The sequence below is a fragment of the Notamacropus eugenii genome, chromosome 3 (genome assembly GCF_028372415.1).
Source record: "Notamacropus eugenii isolate mMacEug1 chromosome 3, mMacEug1.pri_v2, whole genome shotgun sequence".
NCBI classification, from domain to species: Eukaryota; Metazoa; Chordata; class Mammalia; order Diprotodontia; family Macropodidae; genus Notamacropus; species Notamacropus eugenii.
The window spans coordinates 185,827,776-185,845,589 of record NC_092874.1 but is presented as its reverse complement, the minus strand read 5'-3'; the positions used below and the strand labels follow the sequence as shown (position 1 = coordinate 185,845,589).

Sequence of the window (17,814 nt, the reverse complement as noted above, 5' to 3'; positions counted from 1 at the left end):
ATGACTTGGCCACAGTCACACAGATAGTAAGTATCTGAGGCTAGATGTGAACTTAAGTCTTTCTGACTTCAGGCTGAGCATTCTATCCAATGTGTCACCTGGCAATTTTGATGATTACCACTTTGTAATGTAGTTTAAAATCTGGTACTTATCGACTGCCTTTCTTCCCCTTTTCTTCCATTGATTCCCTTGATATTCTTGACCTTTTGTCCTTCCAGATGAAATTTATCATTATTTTTTCTAGCTCTATAAAATCATTCTATGGTCATCTCATGGGTATTACCCTGAATAAGTAAATAAACTTAGGTAGATTGTCATTTTTATTACATTGACTTGCCCAACCTGTGAGCAATTACCATTTCTCCAATGGTTTAGATTGGTCTTTATTTGTGGGAAATGTTTTGTAATTGTGTTCCTATAGCTCCTGGGTTTGTCTTGACACCTCTCTCCCAGGATGTTATGAGAATAAGATGAGATAATATTTGCAAAGAACTGTCCAAACCTTAAAGTGCTATCTGAATGCTAGCTTATTATTAAATGTCATTTTTGTTTTTGTATGACCCAGTTTTTTTCATGGTGTTCCTTTTGTTTTCCCCTCCCAAAGGTTTTATACGTTAAGCAAAGGATAAAAAGGAATAAAAAAAGTTCAGCAAAATCAACAAAAATATTTACTGCTACATGCAGTGTTCCACATCCAGAATCCTCCCAACAGGACAAAGAAGGAGGTGCTTCCCTATTTCTTTTTTGGGGCCAAACTTCAGCAATATAGTTTCAAAGCATTTAATTTCATTTTTTTGTTATACTTTGCTTTTCCATTGCTGTCATTGTATATATTGTTTTCTTGATCTTGTTTACTTCACTATGCACCGTTCATATGAGTCTTCTTATGCTTCTCTAAATTCCACATATTCATCATTTCTTACAGATTAATAATGTTCTATTTCATTCATACACTACAACTTCTTTTATTGGTTACTTAGCACACTGGTATGAGAGCTAGGACATGGGATAAAGTTGGAAGAAGGAAAGTAGAAAAGCCTGAAGATAAAGTGGTGGGAGCTATTTGTACCAAGAGTAATCAGATACGAAAGAAAATATCTAAAATTATACTATAAATTAATAGAAAAAAGTTTGTTTAAAAATAGAATTAAAAACAACTTTTTAGGGCAATGCATTTGTAAAAGACTGACATACTTATGCAGTGCTTCTTCCATGCAAAAATTCTTCCTTTGAGAAGATTAATAAGCATGTTATAGATTTCACAAAACAAGATAATAGACAAGAAGATTCTTTGAGGATGCCTTTCATATGTTTATTTACTTTCATTCCATCTTTATTTGGGATGACGTCTAAACATGTAAAAATATGAATATCTTATTTTTAAAGAACTTCACAAAAATTGATACCATCATTTTTCAAAAGCAAATTTAGGAAAAATGTGGGCTTTTCAAAAATAGAATGAACTGATTTGAATTATTGATATATTCAACTGTCTATCAGTAAAAACAGAGGCTACATGACCACTTACTAGGAGTATTGTAAAAGAACTTGGGACATGGTGTGTGGTTGGGATTAATGATTAATGAAGTCCTTTCCACTTCTAAGAGTTTATGATTCCATGCACTGACATTGGATACTATTTCCAATGGTTAGTAGCATTCAGTATCATAATATTCTTTACGTTAAAGTCTAAAGATTTTGTACTGAGTTTTCTGTTTGCCTAACATTATGAGGTATTTGTTCAACCTTCTTCGTTTTGATTATTGAATTATCACATAGTTATACAAATGTATTTTTAAGAAAAAGTTTGGAGACCAACCTGAGTTTTAAGCAACAGCTTCATATTCAGAATACAAATTGCTAAACAGAATAACATGCCATAGTCTGGCAGAAACTAAGTAAACTTTTTTGCATAAAACAAAAATTCAAGTCACTTAATCATTCTAAGCCTTCTTTTTCTCATCTGTAAAATGGAGTTAATAATAACAACATCTAGCTCACATAATTGTTTTTAGAATAAAATGAGATAATGTAGGTAAAGTTATTGCAAACTCTAAAGTGCTACAGAAATGTCAGTCATTATTAAGAAAATGATTTCTTTTCTCATTTTAGACTATATATTAGAAAGTAGATGGGCTTTTATTTTTTTAAATTTTGTTCCCCATTTATTTATTTATTTTTACTTTTCAACATTCATTTCCACAAAATTTTGAGTTCCAAACTTTCTCCCCATCTCTCCCCTCCCTCCACCCAAAAATGCCATGCATTTAGATTACCCTTTCCCCCAATCTACCCTCCCATCATACCCCCCCTTCCCTTATCTCCATCTTCTCTTTTCTTGTAGGGCAATATAGATTTCTATACCCCATTACCTGTATTTCTTATTTCCCAGTTGTATGCAAAAACAATTCTCAACATTCGTTCCTAAAACTTTGAGTTCCAACTTATCTCCCTTCCTCCTTCTCCACCTATCCCCACTGAGAAGGCAAGGAATTCAATATAAGCTATATATGTGTAGTTTTGGAAAAGACTTCCTTAATAGTTCTGTTGTGTAAGACTAATTATATGTCCCTTCATCCTATCCTGTCCCCCATTTATTGTATTCTCTCTTTTGACTTTTTCCCTTCCCTAAAGTATTTATTTCTAATTACTCCCTCCTCCCATTTGCTCTCCCTTCTATCATCCCCCACCCCACTTGTCCCCTTCTCCCCTACTTTCCTGTAGTGTAAGATAGATTTTCATACCAAATTGAGTGTGCATGTTATTCCCTCCTTACATCAAAAGAGATGAGAGTAAGCTTCACTTTTTCCCCTCTTGCCTTTCCCTTTTCCCCTTCACAGAAAAAGCTTTTTCTTACATTTTTTAGAGAGATAATTTGACCCATTCCATTTCTCCCTTTCTCCTCCTAATATATTCTTCTCTCACCCCTTAATTGTATTTATTTAGATATCATCTCTTCCTATTCAACTCACCCTGTGCCCTCCTTCTATGTAAATGTGCATAATCCCTCCAACTACCCAAATACTGAAAAATGTTTCAAGAGTTACAAATATTATCTTTTCATGTAGGAATGTAAACAACTCAGCCTTATGATTTCTCTTTCCTGTTTACCTTTTCATACTCCTTGTGATTCTTGTGCTTGAAAGTCAAATTTTTTATTCAGCTCTAGTCTTTTAATCAAGAATGCTTGAAAGTCCTCTATTTCTTTGAATGACCATTTTTTCCCTTGAAGTATTACACTCAGTTTCTCTGGGTAGGTGATTCTTGGTTTTAGTCCTAGTTCCTTTGACTTCTGGAATATCATATTCTAAGACCTTCGATCCCTTAATGTAGAAGCTGCCAGATCCTGTGCTGCCCTTATGACATTTCCACAATACTCGAATTGTTTCTTTATGGCTGCATGCAATATTTTCTCCTTGACCTGGGAACTCTGGAATTTGGTTAGAATATTCCTAGGAATATTTCTTTTTGAATCTTTTTCAGGAGGTACTCAGTGAATTCTATCAATATTTATTTTTCCCTGTGGTTCCAGAATATTAGGGCAGTTTTTCTTGATAATTTCATGAAAGATGATGCCTAGGCTCTTTTTTTGACCATAGCTTTCAGGTTGTCCTATAATTTTTAAATTGTCTCTCCTGGATCTATTTTCAGATAAGTTGTTTTTCCAATGAGATATTTCACATTGTCTTCTGTGTTTTCCTTGTTTTGTTTTTGTTTTATGATTTCTTGGTTTCTCATAAAGTCAATAGCTTCCATCTGCTCCACTCTAATTTTTAAAGAACTGTTTTCTCCAGTGAGCTTTTGAGCTTCTGTTTCCATTTGGCTAATTCTGCTCTTTAAAGTGTTCTTCTTTTCATTGGCTTTTTGGACTTCTTTTATCATTTGAGTTAGCCTATTTTTAAAGATGTTAATTTCTTCAGCATTTTTGGGGTCTTCTTTAGCATGCTGTTGACTTACTTCTCATGATTTTCTTACATGGCTCTCATTTCTCTTCCCAATTTTTCCTCCACCTCTCTTATTTGATTTTCAAAATCCTTTTTGAGCTCTTCCATGACCTGAGACCATTGCATATTTATTTTGGAAGTTTTGCATGCAGAAGCCTTGACTTTTAGGTCTTCCTCTGAAGACCTAAATTGTTCCTCCTCATCTGAAAGTTCAGAAGGAAATACCTGCTCCCCAAGAAAGTAGCCTTCTATTTTCTTATTCTTTTTTCCTTTTTTTGAGCATTTTCCCAGTCAGTTACTTGACTTTTGAATTCTTTGTCAAGGGGTGTGTATACTCTGGGGACTTGTAAGTTATCAGTTCCTCCAAGGTGGCAAAATCAAGGGAGAGGAGTTTATTCCTCTCCTGTCCTGCACTCTGGTCTGTGAGCTGGATTCCCTTTCCAGAGCCTCCACCAGCTCCACCATGCCAGCCACCACTCCTCCTCATCCCTGTGCTCCCACTCAAGGCTGATATCAGATCAGCTGCTCATTTCCCCCAGGGTCTTTAGGCCAGTGCTCCAACAATTGAAGCTGCTGCTGCCTGGGGCCAGGGCTAGACAGTTGCATTCCCTTCTCACCCAAGTGAAAGAGTTTCCGTGCTGACCTTTGAGGCTGTCTTTGGCATTTGTGAGTTCAGGAGTATGAAACCCATAGCTGCTACTGATGGCATGGCACCTTGAAGCCTGCTCTAGTCCTGCCCTTGCAGTGGCCAGCCGATTCTCGGCTGTGCTCCGCACCTGTGGTGGGCAGTGCTCTGCTCTGCCTGGGCTTTTATTTTGAATAGGAGTTTGGACTACATTGTCCTTCATATAATTTGAACAAATGTTACATCTTAGATGGTTTAAAAGAATAAGTTCCAAAACAAGTAAAGGAGCAACAATAACACAACAACAATATACAACAAATCTTTCTTAAGAAATAAAGCCCAAGAAACTGTCCAGCTACTAACTATATGTGGCTATTTGTTAACATTTTATAAAACAATAACAGGTGTTATAGATTTTTCTGTTATGGGGAAAATATGTACTTCCATGGTAGTTGCAGTTGGATTCAGCCCTCCTGTTATGTTTACATAGTGAAATAACTTCCTTAAGAAAATAACAGGCTGTTTTTCCAACCTCTTGGTGGAAAAGAACCCTGGAAATACTGTAATTTCACACAATATATGAATGTTATGCCTTTTAGTAAGACTTTCACTTTTTTCTTCCAGGAGTAGGTTACATGGTAAAGTATTCTGATATGCTGTTTCTGATATATTAGGAGTTTTGAATTGTGACAAGTCACCCAAAACTCTGACTTTACATTTTTACATTTCTTCATCCAGGGCAAAGACCCAGAAACAATGAGTCATTTTAATTGTGTTATATTTTCTGCTAAATGAAACTAACTGGTTTTCATTTTTGACCTTTGATTTTCCTAAAGAAAAAGAAAGTACTATTCACCACTATAATCACCTGGACTTTCTTCAGGGAACTGAACAGTTAACATGGCTGATCATCATCACTTAATGTAAGTACATTAATTAGGAATTATTCCAAAATAAATGGACAAGATGGGAAAATATGATAGTTCGTTAGTAAGACTATAGAATGAATTACCAGTTCTTGGTTTTCATACTGAGCAATTTATTAGACATTTATTAAGGGCCTTTTATGTGCAGACATACAAAGAAAAAACAAAGTAGTTGCTGTCCCTTTAAAGCTTATATTCTTCTGGGGAAAAATGACATATATGTACTTGTAATGTGGAGGGAGCACCTAGTACGCACCCAGACCACCTAAAATGGCATCATCCATATGGAAGACACTAGAGAACCTGCTTTCAGGACATTGGAGGACTGGAACATATGTGACATTCTGTGTAAGCCTACCTTATGGTTAGGGGCAGTCATTTTTTCATTGGCTGTGTACCATATTTTGCTGCAAAAACCTCACCACCACATAAATCATTGAATCTTGTTTTTCAGTCCAAAAAATAGTTTATAACCTTCCATTGCATAATTGTCACTTGGTATACTTTCATTCTTCACACTGCTTAAGAGATAAACATAGAAGTAATGTATTCACATTATGTAGTGATATATGGATATGCATTTATCTCTCATGCATTGCTACTCTTGAGCCTAGAGTTCTCAGCACATGCACATTGTCAATATATTTCTGAAAGCTGACTTGCATGTTTTGTTTAGAATGCCACAGTACTAACCATATTGTCACTCAAACCATTGAAGAGTTACAGGGGCAAGGGGAATGGGCAGGCAGGTGAAACTACCATGAGTAAGTCATGGGATATGGTATAACTTGCATCTTCCTGCAATGGCTAAACTGTACAGTTCATCTACCAGCAATGTGTTAACATGTGAAACATTTCTTTCTGATTATGGGTAAATATAAAAACTATTATTTGGGCTTCAAGCTGAAAGTGATTGTATTCACTGAACAGCATGGAAACAAAGCTGCAGAAAAGCAGTTTTCAGTAAGTGAAAAGTTGGTGCAAGACTGGCGGAAAGTAAAAGACAAGCAAAAAACACAAACCTATCTAGATGTGCATTTAGAAGTCCTAAAACAGGGCAAGTTTCTACAAATCATTGAAGAAGTGTTTGTGTATGTCAATGAAATACTATCAATGACTGCAGAGTATTATATGAGATTTTGCAAATGAAGGTCCGAGACGTATTTTTCAGATTGGAAAACTATTCCCTAAACTGTCATGAAGAAATGATGTCTGTTTATTTGGATTATTCAATTTTAACATATATTCACAAGTATTCCATGCATCCTGATCTTACACCAAAGACAGTTTAGTAATAAATGATTTTTAAATAATACTGGCACAATTAAAAAGTTTCACATTATGGTTGCATCCCATTGTTTGCAAAAAAAATTGATATGAAATCTAAGACAATTATGTGTTTAAATAAAGTAACTAGAACTGTGCCTGGCTTCAAAATGGTCTGATACAATCACATTTGCATTTGGGGGAGGAGGTGATTCCTTCCTTCAGAATTGATACAACCATAAAGTAAGGGTGGAGGGTTCTAGGTCTTCTTCTCCCTCCTCTTCTTTCTCCTCTAGGAGGAGAAATGGACTTGAGTCTTTGGTGTTTTTATTCTAGAAGGAGAAAGTGAACTCTCTCATCTGGCATTTGTGCACAAGCCACAGGGATCTTGGAATTCAAGAATGCAGGTTGGATGTTGCAGCCACACTGGCAGTAATGCCCTGAGGAGTAAGGGTCCCTGGTCTCCAACCCAGTAGAAAACAGTAATGCAGACTTTGGACTTGAACTTGGTAGGACTGACAGGATGTAGGAGGTAAATTAAAATGTATATTCAATCCCTTCCACTTTCATTTCTGAAACCACTAAGGCTGTGTAGCGAAAGACTATGACCCTGAAATTTTGTAGGAAGTGATGATTTGTTTGTTCTTGCTCTGATTTAAAATAATAATCTCTTTGTAAAAGCTAATCTAATGTTGTTATTAAATGGAACTGGTTGCTACTCATTAAGTCCCTGAAAATGAGAACCCAGCCCATGGAAATGAGTCTAAGGCAAAGAAGAAAGACTCCTCAGATAAATCCAGTGGGTGATGGTGGTGATGGTGGAAAAATATGGCAAACCTGACCCTGAGAGAGTGAGCTAGAGTCAACCATTTTCTTATATACATAAGGAAATAGGAGAAACATATATAAAGTATATACAAAGGGATTTTAATGCGTAAGGAGAGACAGAAATAAGAACTGGAGAAGTAAAGAAGGTCTCTTTGCAGGTATTGATTTATGAGTTGAGTCTTGAAAAGAAAGGAAAGATGAGGAGGAAAAGTATTACAAGAATGGAGGCTAGACTAGACAAAGGCACAGAGGTGAGAGATGGAATGTCAATAGACCAAACTGTCAGGAACATAGAATCCAGGATTGGGTTAGTATGAAATCAGTCTAGAAAGATAGATTGAAGTCTAGGCTATTGTAGGCTTTAATTGCCAAACAGAGGAGCTTATATTTAAATCTTGAGTCAATAGAAAGTCACTGAAGCTGCTTGAGTGGAGGAGTGCCATTTTCAGATTTGTGTTTTAGGAGCATTTATTTGGCAGTTATGTGGAAGATGAACTGGGGAGTAGGGGAAGCAGAGGAAAGGAGAGTGAATAGGAGGTTAGTGAAATAATCTAAGGGAGATGTGATGAGAACCTTACCCTGGAGCAACAGATTTGAGTGGAGACAAGGGGACAGAAGTGAGAGATTTTTTTCCAATTTATTTATTTTTAGTTTTCAACATTCCCTTCCATACGTTTAAAATTTTCTCCCCCTTCTTTCCCAAGACAGTATATAATCTGCTATGGGCTCTACATATACATTCCTATTAAACACATTTTCACATTAGTCACGTTTCATGGAAGAATTATAATGGATGGCAGAAACCATGAGAAACAAAACAAAAACAAAACAAAACAAAGAAAATAGCCTGCTTTGCTCTACATTCAGACTCCATAGTTCTTTCTCTGGTTTTGGATGACATTTTCCCTCACTAGTCCTTTAGAAATGTTTTAGTTCCTTGCATCATTGAGAAGGGCTAAATCTATCAAAATCAGTCCTTGCATATTGTGGTTGTTACTGTGTACAATGTTCTCTTATTTCTTCTCACATCAATCAGTACCAGTTCTGTGAAAGATTTTTTTGGAGGGATATTTGAAAAAAAAATAGCAAGCAACTGATGGAAAAGGAAGAGTTGGGTAGGACTCCCACACTGTGAATCTGAGGGACTAGAAAAATGGTGGTGTTTTCAACATAAATAAGGATAAAGCACTCTTGATCCCTGGCAGATAAAGACAGAGTAGACTGTAATATACTACTATCCCCTCCACATCACAACTTTTCCCTTTGTGGTTTTGATGTATCACAGGTTGGCATAAGAAATTAAATGGGATGTTTTTGGAGTTTTGTGGAAGCCACAGATGACAACCAAAAGCCATTGGATGACACAAAACCTATGATCAAATACTTGACCCAAATTTTACAATGAGATATTGTAAATACCACCTAAAAGAAAAAGAAAAAAAAAAATCAGACTTATCTGCTACAAAGGAAGGGTCAAAAATTTTTATTTGGACTTTCCAGGTGGCAGGGGTGGGGGGCACCCCTAACTTCCTGCTATGTGGAAGGGACAACTCTATTGCTTTGTGTGTTCCTTTTTCTAATCTCAGTGGATTAATATCTTCTAAGGCAGGATATCCTAGGCAAAGAGAAGTCATCAAGCACATTATATTTACTTCCCTCTCCTACCTTGAAACAGAATGGATTATGAGGGTAATTTTTATGATAATTTTTCTAGTCTAATTTTTAGTGACTAGTGATAGGGCATCTACTACTTCCCTTGAGAAAATATTTCATAGTTGTATGGATCTCATCACTTAGGAATATTTCCTGAGGTTCAGTTAGCAGCTTTGTCAGTTTCATATATAGAGAACACTAATGTCCACAACTTGTGACTTGACGCTGCTCTATCATCTATGGATAAGGGTTAATTTCAGTTTTTAGTCACTACATTTCATGGCAGCAGTGACAGTTCCATCATTTTCTAAATATTTCTAGCAATCATTATTCTATCAGACAACTGGATTGTATATTTCTAGCTCAGCTCCAATTCCAAAAAATGTCCTCTATATATTTCTACATTTATAATTTATTTTGTGCACGTTATTATCTTCTACTGTCTTTGTAAGATCCTCAGCACTGCTAGGTGCAAGGATAGAAAGACAAAAATAGCATGTCCTCAGTTCAATATCATTAATTGAATGCAGCATAACGAACTAAATGCTTAACTAATGAAGCATCAATATACTCCTTTGTAGGTTATAGGTTTGGAGGTGAAAGGACCTTAGAGGTCATCTAATCCAGCCCCCTTACCTTACTGAAGAGAAAATCAATGCCCAGGAAAGAGAAGTGATCCATACAGGTTTAGAAAGCACACTATCTACTAATTGCCAAGGCAGGATTTGGACCCAGATGTTCTAAATCCAAAGTCTAATGCTCTACCCACTACACCATGCTGTCTTCTCTAATTTTATGCTCTGATGTTTAAGAAACCTAGATGCTATTTAGCATTAAATTTAAATAAATTTGTCTTGTCAAGTCTTATAGATGAATTTATTGGAATTTTGTTTTATTTGTCTCAGTCAAACTTCAGTTGTGTAAAACCTTCATTCCTTTTTTGTCATGTAAAACATTTCTATATTAGCTATGTTGCAAAAAAGAAAAGAAGTGAAAAGTATGCTTCAATCTGCACTCAGAGTTCATCTGAGTTCATCTTTCTCTGGAGGTCGATAGAATTCTCGTCATGAGTCCTTTGGGATTGTCATGGATCATTTTATTGAACAGAGTGACCAAGTTGTTCACAGTGGATCATCATTACAACATTGCTGTTACCATGTGCAATGTCCTCCTGACCCAGCTCACTTCACTTTGCATCAGTTCATATAAATCTTCTCAGGGAAAACTTTTATTTCAAAAGAAACTCTCTCACCTTTGACAGATGAGATTTTAAAACTATGTAAACAAGTAAAATCCTAATGTTCAAACTTATTTTGTTAGTGTATTCATGTTCCTCCTTTAGTATTTTCCAAGATTAAAATATGTTACCAAGTTTGCATCTGCAAAGATATGATTAAGAGAAATGAAGGAAAATTGTTTGGATATCTTACCCCACTTCTAGCATATAAAAGGTAAGGATAAAGTTAAAGCTCTCTTTTTGTAATATAAAAGAAGTCTTCAGAAATTAGGCAAATAAATAAAAGACCCAGGAATAACAATGAGTAGAGGAGCCTATGTGTGACAGTTGTTGGTATGGGTTTGCTTAAGTAAGTAGAGACTGCCTAAATGAAGTAAAGAGTTAGGCTGTAAGCAGGGAAAATTCCCAGCTGGTGACCAGCCATAATAAACTGCTACTTTGCTGCCTCAAGCTAAATGGCAGCAGTAAGCCACAGCATTGGAGGGAAAGCACAGAGGCTTAGCAGCTCCACAACCCAGAAACATTTCCCAGGCCTTACCTTGTGAGATTTATTCATTCCAAGCCCATATTTGCCTTATGATCCAGTAGAGTAGATAGGAAAAGCACAGGGACTGTCCTTGTGATTTTATTACTGTAGAAAATTCCTAGATGAGGAAATCATTCTACAAATGTAGATCATTACCTTCTCTGAAAAGTTTTGGAGATTTGCCTAGAGCACCGAGGTTGCTGGTGTTCTGCAGGGCTCGATCATGGCCTCTCTTCTCTTCTCCCTCTGTACTATTTTACTAACTGATCACATCAGCCGCTATTCAATTATCATTGTCATTTTGATGATTTTCAAATCTGTTTATTTAGCCTAACTTTTCTATCCAGACTTGCATCTCCAGCTGCTTAGTGGACATTTCAAATGGGATGTCCTATACACATCTTACACACAACATGCCCCCAAACTGAACTCACTATCTTTCCTCCACCTTCTCAGGAAAAAGCCTTACTTTCTTCATAACCTCTTTGTTATTGCTGAGAGCATCCCTATCTTCCCAGTCCCTCAGGCTTATAACCTAGGTATTATCCTTAACTCATCACTCTCTCTCAACAGCCCCACCCTCCATTCAATCTGCTGCCAAGGTCTATTTATTTTACCTTCATAACATCTCTTGTGTATAGACCCTTCATTTCTCAGACGTTGCCACCACCTTGGTGCAGATCCTCATCCCCCTCCAACCTGTACTGTTATAAAAACTTGCTGGTTGATCTCCTTTTAAATAGTGCCTCCTCATGTCAGTCATCCTCCACTATGCAGTCAGAGTGATTTTCTTAAAGCGAAGGTTGGACTGTGTCATCTTCCTACTCAATAAACTCCAGAGGCTTCCTATCACCTCTAGAGTCCAATACAAAATCCTCTGGTTGACATTCAAAATCCTATGTAGCCTACCCTTACCCCACCTTTCCATTCTTCTTACATCTTACTGTCCCCCACTCTTACCATATATTTGAGATCCAATGATGCTGGCCTTATTGCTGTTTCTCACACAAAGCACTGCATTTCCCAACTCCAGGCATTTTCCCTGGCTGTCCCCCATGCCTGGAATTCTCTCTCTTCTCACTTGTGCTTCCTGGCTTCTCTGACTCACTTTTGGTACCAGTTAAAATCTGACCTTCAATAGTCAGTCTTTCTTGATTACACCTAATTCTAATACCTTCTTTCTGCTCATATTTCCAATTTATCCTGTAAATAACTTATTTCTGCATAGTTGTTTACATGTTGTTTTGCATGTTAGATTGTGAGCCCCTTCATAGCAGGAGCTGTCTTCCCTAGCACATAATAGGCACTTAGTAAGCATTTATTGTCTGAATGACTTGCTCAGGATCACAGAGATAGTATGTGTCAGAAGCTGAGGTCAGTTCTTTTTTTATTACATTGCAGTGTATTTCTAGAAGAGCTAAGGCAGGTACAAAGGTATTATAAGATCTGATGAGCAAAACAAGAGAGGTAGAAATAATATGGTATAGAAGTTCAAAGAAGGGAGATATAATTTTCTATAGGTGGGATCAAATGAGATTTCATAGAGAAAGTAGCATTTGAATTAAACCAGAAGAGATAAATGTCATAAAAACCTAGAGAGGAGAGAGTATTCAGGACAAGAGGATAATAGATACTATCAAATGTTGCAGATTGGCCAAAAAGAGAAGAGATTTGAGAAAAGTTGATTTTGCAATTAAGAGATCATTGATAAGTTTCACAAAGAGGAGATCCACCAGACACTGTCCAACATAAGCATCTTCACTTATACTTTACTGTATTATACTTATGGCAATTGGAAATAGTGGTCATAAGTCCCAAGTTTATTTGGACTTCAGCGATAGCTTTTTTGGATATAGTTACTCTCCTGGGCTCCTGTTCAAGGGACAAACCAACCAACCATGTTTCAGGTGGAATATACAAACTACCACCACCAAGTCACTCAAAGGTGGTTTACCCAGGAAGATAATTTTCTTTTTTTATACTCTGGAGTAACCAACTTCCATTACAATGTCAGGCAAAATCTGGGTTTTTCATTGCTCAGTTGTCTCATATTTGTCATGCTGGATTTTTTCAGAACAAGAAGTCATACAAAAAATACATGGAATAGATACAAACTATTCTGGAACAAATGAGACTATGTTGTATAAAAGATGGATGAACATCTGTGACCATCCTAATACAGATGATGTCATGAACAAATCCTCAAAGATTTGTTTTCTTAAGAACTAGGAAAGTCAGGATGAAGAGCTCACTTGTGACAAAAGACATGTTAAATTTTAAGCTTAATGCAAGGGAAGTTCCCTGACAGTTCAATTAGATCCCAGGATAGTGGGATGTCTGGTGGCTGTGTTCCATGGAATGTAGGCACACTTAGTTTTGTCATCTTTTCCAGGCAGAGGATGACTCCCAATGAGTTCTGAAGTATTGGGGTTACTTGTAAAACAATCTGGTTGGCAAACACCATGGATTCTTATCAGAAGAACTGTCCTTTGTTAGCCTACAAAAAAAAGACCTGATAAGTCAATTTTTTGCCTTTTTGCCTTTTTTTACCCTTTTTTGTCTTTTCTACCTTTTCTTTTTTCAGTTAACAGAGCAATGTATAGTCTGGAGAGAGGAGAAGTGAAATGAGAACAAATTCTTTGCCCCCAGGAACCAGTAGTTGCCACACTGGGGCAAAAACTCAAGAAAGTTACTCATGCCAGCCTGTGTCTTTCTTGTCCAATCAAATAATGGGTTGTTTTAGAGCAGTATTTCTGAATTCAAGAAATGATAAGAACTAGAGCCTTAAAAGTATTCCCATGGAAGCCCATGACAGAAACAAACAAGTCCCAAGAAGGAAGTTTATGGATAATGTGCTCCAACCTCAATCATCTGTGTATGGGGAATTTTTATTTCCAAGGTAGCATGATTCCAGAGTCTAGAATAGATGACATTGCCAAGAAAGGGAGAAAATGTTAAAAAGGAAAAGTTTAAAAAGATAAAAAGCATATAAAGGTAGAACCTTTGGAGGTGTCCTGTATTACTAGTTACACTGGAAAGAATAAAGCTCTTTGGTATTAGTTGAAAGATACTCCATACTTCCTCCTATATCAAATTCAAATATTCATACCACCAGTATACACTATAATGATGCCATTGATAGGAATGAGCCCTATAAAATTGATTGCAAATAAATAGTACAGTAATTAAATTTTGTGAGGGAAATATCTTAAAAAGATTCCTCAAAATGTCTTTCAACTTTGTATACTGCCAAAATTAGGGCTTATAACTAGTTCCAAAAGTGAATATTAGTAAAGGACTTCATTCTCTTCCTGTTACACACACACACACACACACACACACACACACACACACACACACACACACACACACACGCACACACCCCAGTTGAGAGCTGTTAGTTTATGAACACACCTTGATGCTTGTTGAACAGATTTGGTTGTTTTTCATGGTTGAATCATTCACAAAAACAATCACAGAACAGGAAGCATTCTGTAATTTTCGCTCTAAGTTCTTAGACTCTCTGAAGTTACTATGACAGGGGTACAGGGGAAAGTTTATTTGGGGATCAGTGACCTTCAATACATAGCCCTTAGCATACATTCAAGTTTTAAAATTTCTATTTTTTTATAGTCTTGCTTTTTTTATAGTGACTATTAGTAATATTACTCACTCTAAAGAGAAACTCAAGTAGCTTGGACTTCTGAAAGGAGGCTAACATTCCATGGCAAAAGGGCTTCCCACATGCTTCAGTCTATTTTTGAATTTTCATAGACAAAATGGTTTATTCTAACTCAAAGAGCAACTTTATTTTATGATACATCAGCATCAAGTGTGTCAGGGTCCCAAGGATTTCTGCAAAAAGAAAAAAAAAGAAACAAAAAAATGAAGTTATTTTTTTTAACAGGGTAGAGGAAAAAATAATCTAGGTAGAAAATGCTAGGTTGTTTAGTTGTTTTATTGACAATTAACAAATTTCTGGCATATCTTACTGCCAAGAGAAGATGCCATCAGTTATGAGAGAGTTTTAATAAATCTAAGTGTCATCAAGCCTTTATTTAAATCAAATCATTTCACATGCCATCTTCTGTGGACACTTTGCTGTTTCTAAAGGAAAAACCTTGGAGAGATTGAGGAGGGGATAGGTGAACTGCTATCTTCAAGCATTTGAAGGGTTATAGTTTATGTGTCAGGGGAGTTAAACTTCTTGTATCCAGAGTGCAGAACAAGGAGTAACTGAGGTGAAAATTATAGGGAAGTAGATTTAGCCTCAGTGCAAAGAAATCTTCCTGATAATTAGTCATCTAACATGGAAGCGGGCAGCTTCAATGTGTTGTGAACATTTAAGTGTTTGCTAAATGCCAGGGGATACAAAAAGGGGCAAAAGACAGCCCTTACTTTCAAGGAGCTCACAATGTAATGAAGGAGAAAACAGATATATACAAACAAACTAAAACAGGAATTAATTAACAGAAGTCACTAGAATTAAGAGAGATTGGGAAAGGCTCCCTCTGCCAAATGAGGAGTTAAAGAAAGTCAGAGAATCCAGGAGGTAGAGAGGAAGAGAAGTTTTTCAGGCATAGGGGATAGCCAGAGAAAACCCCTAGAGTCAAGAGATGCTATGTCTTATTCACAGAATGGTAAGGAGACTTGTGCCACTGGATCAAAGAGTATGTGGTGGTAACTAAGGTGTAAGAAGACTGGGAAAATAGAAAGGACCTAAGACATGAAGATTTTTGAATGTGAAGCAAGAGATTTTGCATTGAATTTTGGAGCCAATGGAGTTTATTGAGTAGGAATGTGATGTAGTTTGGTCTGCACTTTAGGTAAATCACTTAAGTGGTTAAATTGAGGATGAATTGGAGTTGGGAGAGACCTGAGATAGGTAGATGCACCAGCAGTAATCCAGGTGTGCAGTTGTGAGGTACTGCACCATAATGGTGTCAGTATAAGAGGAGAGAAGGGAGTGTACTTGAAAGGTGTTGTAAAGGTGAAATTGATAGGCCTTGACAATAGATTGGCTATAGGGGTTAGAGGTGAGAGATGGTAAGAAGTGGAAGATGACAACTAGGTTGTGAACCTCTGTGACTATATTGATAATGCATTTTTTGTTTTAGTGTAATCAAGTGCCTCTGATTAAATAATATGATTAAAGATCTTCTCCACCCATTAATGGAGCTGGGAAGATTTGTAGGAAGGTCCACACCTTTTGTTAATGAAGCACTAACTCTCAAGGTTGTGATGCCATCTGGATCTGAAGAATGTGTAAGTACTCTGAGGTGAGGTTTTACTTTGGGGCTTACTCATTGGAAGGGTCCGACGAGATCCTGGGCAGCCATGAAGGAGCCCCCCAACTTTGAAAACCTAGATGTAGGTGCTTCTCTCTGATAACTATGTATGTATGTAATGGTCAGATAGCTGGATCTGTCTGTTGATCTTTATTTCTCTGTTTGTATTTTCTCTGAAGTTCAGGGTGCTGACTTTTCCCCCTGAACTAAGTGAATAATATATGTGCTTGATAAAAGTGATTGTTGACCCCTTGAAAGTTGCCTTTCCTTTTAGAAAAGCAGATCAAAGAACCTGTGCTAGCAGGTCCTCCTGCGTATGTCAGGATCTTTCCGTTTACAGTGACAAGGAGGACAATGCTTCCCTCAACTGAAATATGGAAATTTAGGTAGAGAAAGAATTTGGGAAGAAAAAAAATAAATTCAATTTTGGACATATTTAGTTTAAGATATCTATAGGCCCTCTAGTATGAGATGTCTAATAGGTAGATGGAGGTAGGAGACCAAAGGTCAGTAGAAAGTTTAGTGTTGAATCGTAGATCTGAGAATCATCAGTGTAGAGATGATAATCAAATCCATGGGAAATGAAGAGATCACCAAATGGAGCAAGATGGAGGGAGAAAAGGAAAGAACTCAAGAAAGAACCCCTGTGGGATACCTACAGTTAGAGGGTATGATCTGAACAGAGATCCAGCAAAGGAAATGGAAAAGTCTCTAATCAGCTCATTAAGAGTCAAAGCAGAAAAAAGTGGTGTCCTGAAATCCTAGAGAGGAGACTGGCTGTGTCAAAGGCTGCAAAGTCAAGAACAATAGTTACTAGAGTTTGTAACTGAGAATGGTTTAAATCGTTAATTCTTTAAAACCTCAGATAAAAAGGCAGCATGTTGTAATGTGACTACTGTGCTGAACTTGGATTTAGGAAAATTGCAGTTCAAGTCTTGCCTCAATTACTTACAAGCTATCTGACCCTGAGCAAATCATTTAATTCTTTGAGCTCCAGTTTCCTCACCCATAAAATCAAAGATAATTATATCACCTACTTCACAGATCAGTGAGGACCAAATGAGATAGTGTATGCAACGTGCTCTTTAAACCTTGAAGTTTGTGAGCTATGATAATGCTGGACTATTGTATTTTATATAGCCTTAATTTCAACTTTGTTTTCCATATACGATCATGGATCAGACATTTAGAACTCATAAGGATCTTAGCACTTGAGTCTAATCCTGCTAAGAGGTGTAGACATATTAAGTGACTTGCTTAATGCCATAAAGATAACAAGTAAAAGAACCAGAATTTGAGGAAGGAGTTCTTTCCGCTATGCCATTTAACCTCTATGCCACACTGTTGACTACTGGGTTGAACATACTAATTTCAGTACTTTGAAAGGTCTTTGATTTTATATACATGAGTATTCTTCCTATGGAGACAGATTACAAACCCTCTGTGCTTTAGTAGATGGTCTTCATATATTGCTAAAATAAAAAAATATGATATTTACCTACTAGCCAACTGCTCAGTGGA

General features: G+C 36.7%; 1 long non-coding RNA gene across 2 annotated transcripts in view; it reads left to right on the top strand.

Moving 5' to 3' along the window:
* Positions 1–17,814, top strand: part of LOC140533619 (uncharacterized) — a 144,547-nt gene that overhangs the window by 122,385 nt on the left and 4,348 nt on the right. Inside the window, exons 3-4 of one of the 2 annotated variants that reach the window (XR_011977006.1) lie at positions 5,406–5,492; positions 7,098–7,446. This is a non-coding gene — a long non-coding RNA (uncharacterized lncRNA). Of the gene's footprint in view, positions 1–5,405; positions 5,493–7,097; positions 7,447–17,814 lie in introns of those variants that run through there. The other variant, XR_011977008.1, reaches the window with a different exon arrangement.